The 13,229-nt window shown below is 42.4% G+C and overlaps 1 protein-coding gene across 1 annotated transcript in view; it reads left to right on the top strand.

Annotated features, from left to right (window-relative positions):
* FAM174B (family with sequence similarity 174 member B) overlaps positions 1–13,229 on the top strand; it is a 174,984-nt gene that overhangs the window by 59,252 nt on the left and 102,503 nt on the right. The window lies entirely within an intron of this gene.

Here is a 13,229-nt window from a genome sequence, read left to right on the forward strand (position 1 = left end):
GAGAAGAGGGTCTGGGCCCAGCCTTGAGGATACCAGTGTTTAGTGGTTATGTGGAGGAGAATGAATGTGCAAAGGAGACAGAGGGAGCCACCTGAGGCAGGGGAGAAGCAGAGAACGCAGTGTCCCTCACAGAGGCCACAGGAAGAATGGATTTCAAGAAGGCCATCTCCTTCTGCTGTGTGAGAGAGGACAGGAAAGAAGAAGAATGAAAAATATCTGCTAAATTTAGCCATGAGGAGTCATGAGTAAGTGCAGAGAGCGTGGCTTCAATGAGAAGGTGTGTCTGAGCTTGCTGAGGTTGAGGGGAGAGTGGGAAGTTGGAGGGGTATGGGGGGGCGTTTCTGGGAAGGTGCTGTTTGGGGTGACTCCACTGTGGGGCATGTCTTTCTCCCTGTTTAGCCCCACTCCCATCCTTCCTGTCAGGAATCTGGATGTGATGACCAGACAACAGCAGTCCTAGGACCACAGGAGGACGAGGAAGCCTAGGGGCCTCCGTCCTAGCACTTTAAGCTGCTGAACCAGCTCTGGCTCTCTCACCCACCTCCAGGTATTTCAGCACATGAGAAAAAATAAAACTGTGTTATTTGAAGCTGAAGAGAATTTGTCACTGCTATTGCATGTCACCTGCATGACCTCATTTAATCCCCACCATAGCCTTTTGAGGTAGTGCTTTTGATGTTCCTGTTTTACAGACAAGGAGACCAAAGCACAGAGAGGTTAAGAAATGAGGGTGGTACAACTAAGTGGCGGAGCTGAGATATAAAGATAGAATTTCTGACTCAAGACCAGGTCCTTACTGCTGCGATATGTTTTCCCGGTAGCTGTTATTATCAATTTTGCTATCATTGCTGTTTATCTCAAAGGTCATTGGGAGATACACCGAGGACAGCCCCATCCTTCTGTGTGTGTCTCCTTTGCTTCCACACCACTGTCACCCTCACAGCACTTCTGACACCAGATGTGTAGGTTTTCCCCCACCACATAGCACCCCAACACCAGCTGGGTGTTCTACCATGTAACTCAGTTCCTACACTGTCTTTCAGGAGGCAGCCTCAGATCCCACAGGGTAAGGGCTCAGTCTCCCAAGACTGCCCATCACTTCAGATGCCAGTCACAAGATGTAGGTCCTCAGGTTACCCACAATTCTGCCTGACTTGCCTTTAAATTGGAGGTTCCCATGACTCCCTCCTTGTGTTCCATTAATATGCTAGAGTGGCTCACAGATCTTGGGGAAAAAATGTGTTACCAGCTTATTAAAGGATGTGATAAGTCATGCAGATGAACAGCCAGATTTAGAGATATTCAGGGCCAGGTCTGGGAGGGTCTGAGCCCAGGAGCTTCTCTCTCCACAGAGATGGCATGCATCACTCTCCTGGTGTAGGTGTGTTCATCCACCCAGAAGCTCTTCAAACCCTACACTTGTGGGATTTTTATGGAGGGATGATTAATTATGAACTTCACTTTGCAATCCTCCTTCCTTCTCAAGATACTGCAGGTGGGGGTGGGACTGAGAATTCCAGGCTTTTTAAAACTATTATTATTATTGTTATTTTTTTTGTCTTTTTTTTTTTTTTTTCCCCAGGGCCGCACCTGCAGCATGTAAGAGGTTCCCAGACTAGGAGTCTAATCAGAGCTGTAGCCGCTGGCCTACACCAGAGCCATAGCAACGCCAGATCTGAGCCGTGTCTGCAACCTACACCACAGCTCATGGCAACGCTGGATCCTTAACCCACTGAGCAAGGCCAGGGATTGAACCAGCAACCTCATGGTTCCTAGTCGGATTCGTTAACCACTGAGCCATGATGGGAACTCCTGAGAATTCCAAACTTCTAATCATGGCTTTGTCTTTCCAGTGTCCAGCCCTTCTCCAGGAGCCCACCCAGAGTCACCTCACTGAAACAAAAGACACTCCTATCATCCAGAAAATGACAAGGGTTTTAGGAGCTCTATGCTAGGAACTGGGGGCAGAGGCCAATACATGTTTATTTTATTATCTCACAAGAAAATTAATGATACGATAACACCAAATCCCCTTTCACAGGGGTAGGCATACAGTAGGCATTTAATACAATCTTTTAAATACCTAACAATTCTTCGTGTGCCTCATCTGTTACATGTTCGTGGAGATGGTGTAGGAGGTAGGGCTAGCGGTAGTTGACATGGAAGGTAATTTCTTTTCTTTCTTTTTTTATTTCTTTCTTTCTTTTTTTTTTTTTTTTGTCTTTTTAGGGCCACGCCCATGGCATATGGAGGTTCCCAGGCTAGGGGTCTAATTGGAGCTATAGCCACTGGCCTAACCAGAGCCAGAGCAATTCGGGATCTGAGCGGAGTCTGTGAACTACACCACAACTCACAGCAATGCCGGATCCTTAGCCCAGTGAGTGAGGCCAGGGATGGAACCTGTGTCCTCATGGATGCTAGTCAGGTTCGTTAACCACCGAGCCACGATGGGAACTCCGAGGGTAATTTCTAAAACTATAATTCTGTAGTTCCATGTTAAATGCACCGTGCTGTAGTTCATACATGAAACAATCTTGCAGCTTAGGATCACAGGAGAAAAAGTGCTGAGATCAGAGAGTCAGAACAGTCCGGGTAGGGGGCTCAAGCTCTGTTTCCACAGCTGTAACCATCCGTCAGCCACAGTGAGGAATGTGTACCCGGGGAGTGAATCATCTTTATCGCTCTTCTGTTCAGCGTGATGTCACTAGGGGGATTGCAAAATCACCCTGTTCCAAGCAGAAGAGAAAATCTGTCCAAGTTGTGCAAATGTTATTTAAAACCCCAGCCATCAGCTCTGAGAAAAGTCCCTGCAGGCACATCAAAGCATAGAATAGTTTTCATAGATGGTTTTATGACTAAGTTGTTACTGCAAACATGCTTCCACCCAAATAGGGTAAAAAATATACAATGTCCTGAAAATCAGAGCTGTGAAATCACATCCCCAGAATATTTATAATTGTTGTTGGTGATCCACTTATCAGCATTTTGACGTAAATCTTGAAAGGGAGGACCGGCTTGCCAGCACGAGCATGCATCAACAATTAGAGGAGGCATTACCCTTTCTTTTTTTTCCCCATTTTTTAAATGGTTTTATTGAAGTATAATTGACTTACGGTATTGTGGTAATTTCTGCTGTACATCAGAGTGATTCAGTTATGCATATGCACACATCCATTCTTTTTAAAATTATAGTTGATTTATATAATGTTGTTCCAATTTCTGCTCTAAAGTGACTCAGTCATATATATATATATATATATATATATTCTTTTTTTTTGTTGTCTTTAATTTTAGGGCTGCACCTGCGGCACATAGAGGTTCCCAGCCTAGGGGTCAAAGCAGAGCTGTTGCCACCGGCCTACACCACAGCCACAGCAACACCAGATCCGAGTCACATCTGTGACCTACACAACAGCTGACAGCAACCACTGAGCGAGGCCAGGGATCGAATCTGTGTCCTCAGGGATGCTTATCAGATTCGTTAACCTCATGGTTCCTAGTCGGATCTGTTTCTGCTACGCCAGGACAGGAACATAGTTTTGGGTTTAGTCTATCAGTTGGAGACTGCATCTAATAACCCCAAACTCCCCATCCCTCCCACTCTCCCCACCATCCTTGGAAACCTGTGGTTACAAGTCTGTTCTCCATGTCTGTGAGTCTGTTTCTGTTTTGCAGATAAGTTCATTTGTGCCGTATTTTAGATTCTACATATAAGTGATATCATATACATATACCATTCTTTCCCGTATAAATTATTATGGAATATTGGGTGGAGTTCCCTGTGCTATACAGCAGGTCCCTGTTGGCCAGTCATTCATACACCTTGGTGTGCACAGACAAATCCCAAACCTCTCAGTCCATCCTTCCCCTCTACCCTTTCTTAATGCTATTAAAATCTAATTTAATAAAGAAAATTGCCTAATGGCTTGTACTGTTAAATGTTTATTATTTTTTTTATGGCTGCGCCTGCAGCATATGAAAGTTCCTGGGCCAGGGATTGAATCTGAACCCCAGCTGTGACCCGTGCCACAGCTGTGGCAACACTGGATCCTTTAACCCACTGAACTGGGCCGGGGATTGAACTCCTGCTTCTACAGTGATCTGAGATGCTGCATTCAGATTCTTAACCCACTACACCACAGCAGGAACTCCTGGATTATACTTTTTTTTAAAAAATATAATGAGTTTCATTTTTTTCCATTATAGCTGGTTCACAGTGTTCTGTCAATTTTCTACTGTATGGCATGGTGACCCAGTTACACATACATGTATACATTCTTTTTTCTCACATTATCATGCTCCATCATAAGTGACCAGACATAGTTGCCAGTGCTACACAGCAGGATCTCATTGCTAATCCATTCCAGAGGCAATAGTCTGCATCTGTTAACCCCAAGCACCCCATCCATCCCCCTCCCTCCGCCTCCCCCTTGGCAACCACAAGTCTATTCTCCAAGTCCATGATTTTCTTTTCTGTGGAAAGTTTCATTTGTCTGGCTTATACCTTTTTTAAAAAAGGATTGAATAAAATTTAGAATTTATTAATGCATTTACATCACTTTAGGCATTGGTCTACTATATACAAATTAAAACTTTGCATGATAGATAACAAGTAATTGTATTTTCCCTCACCAAAATATTTAGGTTAAATTAAAAACTGATATTTACACTGCTTTTTTCCTCCTCTTTTTCAATCATTGCCCATCAATTTCAAACATATGGCATTCAATTTCAGATTCTCTATCACCATCATTTTTTAAATTAAATTTTTTTGATTTTTATTTTTTCCATTATAGTTGATTTACAGTGTTCTGTCAATTTCTACTGTATAACAAAGCGACCTAGTCATATGTATATACACGTATATTCTTTTTCTCACATTATCCTCCATCATGTTCCATCACAAGTGACTGGATACAGTTCCCTGTGCTATACAGCAGGATCTCATTGCTTATCCATTTGAAATGCAATAGTTGGATCTATTAACCCCAGTCTCCCACTCCCTCTACATCCCTCTACCCCTTGGCAACCACAAGTCTGTTCTCCAAGTCCATGAGTTTCATCTTGATCATGAAAACTTATTTTAAAAACATGGAGTTCCCCATGTGGCTCAGCAGGTTAAGGATGCAACATTGTCTCTGTGAGGATGCAGGATGTGAGGATATGGGTTTAATCCCTGGCCTCACTCAGTGGGTTAAGGATCCAGTGTTGCCATAACCTATGGCATAGGTCGCAGATGCAGCTCGAATCTGGTGTTGCCATGGCTGTGTGTTTTTTTCTAAAAAGAAAAAAAGAAAAAGAATATGTCCATAATGAGTCTGCTGACACATACGTTATGAAGTTACAGTGAAAAGTTGGGAGTGGTCTGTGAATCTGCTGCTGCTATTGCTAATTTATTCTGGTTATTCTTGACTAGTTTATCTGTGAGCAATGCTCTAGAGTTGGTAGGGGTGGCAATTCTTTCCACTAGTCTTGTAAGTCATTTATTTTGGATTCAAATAATAATGACAACCTCTCTACTTTAGATATCTTACATATTCTTTTTTAAATAAGATTTTTCTTTTTCTTTTTCTTTCTTTCTTTTTTTTTTTTGTCTTTTTGCTATTTCTTTGGGCCACTCCCGCGGCATATGGAGGTTCCCAGGCTAGGGGTCCAATTGGAGCTGTAGCCACCGGCCTACACCAGAGCCACAGCAACACGGGATCCGAGCCGTGTCTGCAACCTACACCACAGCTTACGGCAACGCCGGATCATTAACCCACTGAGCAAGGGCAGGGACTGAACCCGCAATCTCATGGTTCCTAGTCGGATTCGTTAACCACTGCACCACGATGGGAACTCCTATTTTTCTATTATAGTTGATTACAATGTTCTGTCAATCTGCTGTCATACATATATGTGACAGTCATATATGTATACTCTTTTTCCCACATCGTCCTCCATCGTGTTCCATCACAAGTGATTGGATATAGTTCCCTGGGCTATCTCGCATATTCTAAACGGTACAACTTTCTGTAACAGTGGGAATGGGACACCGAGGAAATGGATGACTTGTGTCTTTATTAGGGGAATCAGTAAAACTACACTTTTGCTTCGAGCGCCCACCGTGTGCCAGGAACATTGGGTTTATACTGTGATCACCACAACTCTATGAGGAAGGTTTATCGGTTAGGAAAATGGAGTCAAGGCGGTAAAGAAACTCACCCAAGGTCTCATCCCTACGAGGGGCCAGAGACATTACTGTAACTTATCCCTGTGCTGCTGCTGCTGTTTAACACAGTGGAGCTACTGGTTAAGGTGACCAGGAAATAAGTAAGAGGAGAAAGGGTTGGAAAGGAAGAAACTAAACTGCTTACCCATGATATGAGTATCTACGTAGATAATGTAACAGGCTCAACCATTAAGAGTAATCAGAAGGCTTGACAGGATTTTGCTGGATATGAGATCACTTAAAAAAAAACCATCAGTATTTCCTACATCAGTCGTAGTCCATTAGACATTTCAGCACAAAAAGATATTGACAATATGAACAAGTATCTAGATATTGACATATCTAAATTTTTTTTCTGGATAAAAGTAAACTCTGAGAATCAGAGGATAATCTATGGAGATGTTGTCTGTGCTCAGATGGGAGAATTTAATATCATTACATTTCTCTTAATTAATTTTTTTTTGTCTTTTTGCTATTTCTTGGGCCGCTCCCGCGGCATATGGAGGTTCCCAGGCTAGAGGTCGAATCGGAGCTGTAGCCACCGGCCTACGCCAGAGCCACAGCAACACGGGATCCGAGCCACATCTGCGACCTACACCACAGCTCACGGCAACTCAGGATCGTTAACCCACTGAGCAAGGGCAGGGACCGAACCCGCAACTTCATGGGTCCTAGTTGGATTCGTTAACCACTGCGCCACGACGGGAACTCCTCTCTTAACTAATTTGTAAACTCAGGGCAACACCAATAAAAATTCTAGTTGGATATTTTGATGAATTCAGTAATCTATACATATAAACAATTTAAACTGATATAAAGCTTCAAAATATAGGGAAGAAACAAGGGTCCACAAAAAAGTAAGCAAGCTCTAAAAAAGAGCAAAGAATGGGAGGGATATGCCCACTGGATATTAGGACAATTTCAAAGCCTTAATAATAAAGGCAATGTAGAATGGACTTATGGAAAAATGGTTAGACCGATAGAACAGAGAGGAAAGCTCTTTTTTTTTTTTTTGTCTTTTTTTTTGTGATTTTTTGGGCCGCTCCTGTGGCATATGGAGGTTCCCAGGCTAGGGGTTGAATCGGAGCTGTAGCCACTGGCCTATGCCAGAGCCACAGCAACGCAGGATCCGAGCTGCCTCTGCAACCTACACCACAGTCACGGCAACGATGGATCCTTAACCCACTGAGCAAGGCCAGGGATTGAACCCGCAACCTCATGGTTCCTAGTCGGATTCATTAACCACTGAGCCACAACGGGAACTCTGAGAGGAAAGCTCTTGGAGAGGTCTAAGTATATGTGGAAACTTAGTCCCCCCCAAAAAAAATCAATGGGAAAAAGATGTGTTGTTTAATGGAAGTGTTGGGAAAACTGGATTATTACACAGAGAAAAATAAAACTGGATGCCACATAACACATCGCATGCAAAGGTAGACTCCAGATGAATTAAATACATAAAATTTAAAGGTAAATGACAAAGTTAATAGAAGTTGATGTTGGAGGCTATCTCTGTGATTCAAAGATAGAGAAAGACCTTCTGGACAAAACTTCCCAGCACAAGACATAGTTGATCATATCAAAATAAAGGACATCATTATAAACTTACTGGGAAGGAAAATAGAGGGAGATATTTGCAATGTTTAACATCGAACAAGGGACTAATATCTAAAAAATTCCAGGAATTCCTAAAAAAAAGAAGAAAAAATAGGAATTTCCATAGATAAATGGGCAAAGGCATCAAGCAGTTAGTAAAAGTGGAAACCAAAAGTTTACTGTGAAAAGATGCTTCAAATCATAAGAGAAACCCAAGAGCAAGAAAGAGCTGGCAGTTTATACTTAATTAGAGGTAATTTAGGCAGGTGGATTATGCCGCCTGTTAGCAGGAATGTGGAAACACAGGGACCCATGGCTGTGTTGACCTGGGCAGCTGCTCTGATCAAACTGACAGTCTTAATCAAATTAAGGATGTGTATACCATATTTAATATGTCCAAAAAAAATGATCACACAGGTCCACTGGGAGACATGGACAAAGGTGTTCACTGTGGCGTTGCTCTTGTTAGGGGGGTGTTGGAGGAAACTTTGGTGTCCCCATGGAACCAGAGATAATACAGAGTGGCACACGCATCTTGGCATTTGATGGAGCAGCCAGAAGAATCTGACTAGATGTAAAAACAGCCACACAGATGGGTCAAGTTAGATCAAAATGAAATAAAAAATTAATTGAACGCTGTAGCATAATATTTATGTAAGTGAGGACTTACATTTTACTTAAGGCTTCCAGATTTAGCCCAAATAAAACAACAACAGAAACTCTTAACAGAATGTCCAGTTACATTTGACTTTCAGATAACGAGTAATTATGCTAAAAATTACTTGTTATACTTAAAGTTATTTACTGTGGATCTGAACCTCAAACTGAACTGGATGTTCTGTATTTTATCTGGCAGTACTAAGTTTACAGGAAAAAATACTTATAAACATTTGCATAAAAGGCATTAGAATGATAAGCATGGCAGGTGTGTGTGTGCCAGGGTGTGTAAGTAGGGAAAGGGATAAAAAAGGGAAAAACAAAACAAGAAAGGGCTTTACACTGACCCAGGATGACAGTATGTCGTAACTGGGGAGGGTGATTAATGCAACCCTGACACCGAGGTCCACCTTGAAAAGAAGTAGCATGAGAACGCAGCAACATTTCTCTATTTCCAGGCTCATTCGTAGATGCTAGATGGAGGTGAGAAGGGCTGAGACCCAGACAAGTATGAAATCAACAACCCTGGAAAGGAGAAGTCTATCAGTTTAATTTCTGACACTAGGAAGTTCCTACAAAAGTAATCAATCAATTGAAGGGCATTTAGAATTTAAAAGATCCAGAGGGACTGCCCAGAGGAAATGAAACTAAATTTCCCTAGAGCCCAGGAAAGTGTCATCTACTTCAAACGCCTGACTCTAACCTCTCATTGCCCCGAGAAGGACCTGGGAGCCTGAATTTCAGACCATGCCCCAGCTGACTTTGACCTACAGTCAGGACAAGCCTTCTAAAACAGAGGGAAAAGATAATTTACGACTGACAACATAACGAGAATTATTTTATCATGTGTTAATTAGGGATACAATAAAACTAGACATACATTGTTTTACAGTAAATGCTTACCTCTCTTTTTTGTTTTATATTTTTAGGGCCACACCCACAGCATATGGAGGTTCCCAGGCTAGGGGTCTATGCCACAGCCACAGCAACAAGGTATCCAAGCCGAGTCTGTGACCTACACCACAGCTCACCGGATCCTTAACCCACTGAGTGAGGCCAGGGATCAAACCTGCGTCCTCATGGATGCTATTCAGATTGTTTCCGCAAAGCCATGACGGGAATTCCTACCTCTCTTATATACCGATAAAGCCAAAAACTGGAGTTGCCATTGTGACGCAGTGGGTCAAGAACTTGACATAGTGTCCATGAGGATGCATGTTCTATCCCTGGCCCTCTCAGTGGGCTAAGGATCTGGCATTGCTACAAGCTACAATGTAGGTGGCAGATGTGGCTCGAATCTGGTGTGGCTGTGACCGTGGTGTAGGCTGGCAGCTGTGACTCTGATTTGATTCCTAGCCTAGGAACTTCCATATCCCTCAGGTGCAGCCGTAAAATGAAGAAAACCAAAAACCAAAACCAAATTTAGAAAAAAGCCAAAGAGAGTCATGGGTACAGGTAAATGACATTATTTCGATGGGATTTATGGTGAGGCTCTACTAAAAATGAATCGCTATTACCAGCTTAATGATGAAATAATGTTGTCTTGGGTCTTTTTGTATAATATCCTTCTGTATTTTTTTAAACTAATAACACTAACGTAAAAACTTTCATAAGGTGTTCCCATTGTGGCTCAGTGGGTAATGAACCCCACTAGTATCATGAGGATGTGAGTTTGATCCCTAGCCTGCTCAGTGGGTGTTGCCATGAGCTGTGGTGTAGGTCACAGACGTGGCTCGGACGCTGAGTTGCTGTGGCTGTGGTGTAAGCCAGCAGCTGTAGCTTTGATTCAACTCCTAGCCTGGAAACTTCCATGTGCCACAAGTGTGGTCTTAAAAAGGAAAAAGAAAAAGAAAAAGAAAGAACTGTCTCATAAGAATGAAGCACAAGTGGTTTTGATAATATCAAAGTTATATTTGCTAATGCTGGACCATTAGGCACTGATGATCAAAATTTGGCCAGTGAGCAATTCCAAATTGCTAATTTTATTGAGATGGTCACTTGGTAAATCTATAGATGACTCACATCCACTAAAATATATTTATGAAATATCTTTATTAAGATCAGCTTTAAGTTTTTTTAAAAAAATTATTTATTTATTTATTTATTTATTTTTGTCTTTTTGGGGCCACACCTGTGGCATATTGAGGTTCCCAGGCTAGGGGTCGAATCAGAGCTGTAGCCGCCGGCCTATGCCAGAGCCACAGCAACGCCAGATCCGAGCTGCATCTTCGACCTACACCACAGCTCATGACAACGCTGGATTCTTAACCCACTGAGCGAGGCCAGGGATTGAACCTGAAACCTTATGGTTTCTATCGAATTTGTTTCTGCTGTGCCATGATGGGAATTCTGAAAATCAGCTTTATATTGAATTGCTCTTTCTGTTGTCTTTGGAATGGGAAAGTAAAATGTCTTAAATGTATATTTACTACTTACTGCAAACTGTTCTGTGTCGACAAACTGCACCTGTTTCTGCAGCTAATTTGACACTAATGGCTACTTGCTGATCATTTCAAATCCGCTTTTACTGCCCTGTGGTTTCCTGCCTTGGTACCTTTGTTTGGACTATTGTGGAATCTGCATATGTGCACTGCCTTTATGCTACAGAACACAAACACGAGCACTCAGATCTTGCAGGTGACTTATAAAGGGGTGACTAGATAACATATGTCATTTGTTACCAAGCTGAAAATGCAAACAAAAAATTGTCCTGCAGAACTGGTGGATCCCTGAGATGTCTGCAGACCCCAGCTTAAGAAAAACTGGCCAGAAAATGAAACCATCTTGCTCCCTTAGGGAAGACACATGAATTGACCTATTTTTTTCACTTCTACAAATTCCTGAGAGAATGTAAAGCTGTGAAGATGCAGAAAGGAAAGGCCATGACAGGGGCCTGGGTAAAAGCTTTAGGAACAAGGGTACCAGCCTGGGATGGTTAAAAGATGAGCCGTTAGCTCCCCTTGGGTGAGCTGAGAATTCTCATGTTCTTGTCCTAAAGACGAAGGAGGGGGCAAAGGGTGCTTGCTGTTGACAAGAGGTAGATTAGGGGTAACTGTTTGGAAAGACCCAGCGCAGCAATTAAGAGTTGAAGAGCAGCTAAACCGGTGCTCTAAGGCAGAGGTTCTCAACGAGGTTGCCTGTTGGAATCACCAGGGGAGCACTTTAAAGGAGCTGATGCATGGATCCATCACTGGAGATTTGAATTAACTGGTTGGGACTGAGCATCAGTCTTTGTAAAAGTTCCCTGGGGGTTCTAATGTGTAGCCAAGGTGGCCAGCCACTATTTTTTTTTTGTCTTTTTGCTTTTTCTACGGCCACTCCCATGGCATATGGAGGTTCCCAGGCTAGGGGTCCAATCGTAGCTGTAGCCACCAGCCTACACCAGGGCCACAGCAACACAGGATCCAAGCCGCGTCTTCGACCTACACCATAGCTCATGGCAACGCTGGATCCTTAACCCACTGAGCAAGGCCAGGGATTGAACCCGCAACCTCATGGTTCCTAGTCGGATTCGTTAACCACTGCACCACAATGGGAACTCCAGCCAGCCACTATTTTAAGGGAAGCTTTCTCTGTGGTATAATTACATTTAAGGCCACCTATATTAATTTCTCTCCTTCCCTTCCCTTCCCTTTTCTTTTCTTCCTTTTTTTTTTGTGGCCACACCCACTGCATATGGAAATTCTCAGGAGTGTTTTCTCAGGTCAGTCTCCCAAAGCAACAGAAATAAAAGCAAAAATAAACCAATGGAACCTAATCAAATGGACAAGCTTTTGCACAGCAAAGGAAACCGTTAAAAAAAAACAACCCAAAAAACAAAAAGACAACTTACAGAATGGGAGAAAATAATTTCAAACGATGCAACTGACAAGGGCTTAATCTCTAAAATATACGTACAACTTATACAACTCAACAGCAAAAAAGCCAACAATCCAATTGAAAAATGGGCAAAAGACCTGAATAGACTTTTCTCCATAGAAGATATACAGATGGCCAATAAGCACATGAAAAATGCTCAACATCCCTGATTATTAGAGAAATGCAAATCAAAATTACTATGAGGTACCACCTCACACCAGTCAGAATGGCCATCATTAGTAAGTCCACAAATAACAAATGCTGGAGGGGGTGTGGAGAAAAGGGAACCCTCCTGCGCTGTTGGTGGGAATGTAAATTGGTATAACCACTATGGAAAACAGCGTGGAGGTACCTTAGAAAACTATACATAGAACTACCATATGACACAGCAATGCCACTCTTGGGCATATATCCAGACACAACTTTCCTTAAAAAAGACCCGTGCACCTGCGTGTTCATTGCAGCACTATTCACAATAGCCAAGACCTGGAAACAACCTAAATGTCCTTCGACAGATGATAGGATTAGGAAGATGTGGTATATATACACAATGGAATACCACTCAGCCATAAAAAAGAACAAAATAATGCCATTTGCAGCAACATGGTGATTTCACTTATATCTGGAATCTAATATATGGCACAAATGAACCTTTCTACAGAAAAGAAAATCATGGACATGGAGAACAGATTTGTGGTTGCCAAGAGGGAGGGGGAGAGAGTGTGAGGGACTGGGAATTTGGGGTAGTAGATGCAAACTGTAACCTTTGGAATGGATAAGCAATGGGATCCTGCTGTATAGCACTGAGAACTATGTCTTGTCACTTATGATGGAGCATGATAATGTGAGAAAAAAGAATGTATACATGTATGTGTGATTGGTCACCTTGCTGTGCTGTAGAAAATTGACA

The sequence above is a fragment of the Sus scrofa genome, chromosome 7, assembly GCF_000003025.6.
Source record: "Sus scrofa isolate TJ Tabasco breed Duroc chromosome 7, Sscrofa11.1, whole genome shotgun sequence".
Classification (NCBI taxonomy): domain Eukaryota; kingdom Metazoa; phylum Chordata; class Mammalia; order Artiodactyla; family Suidae; genus Sus; species Sus scrofa.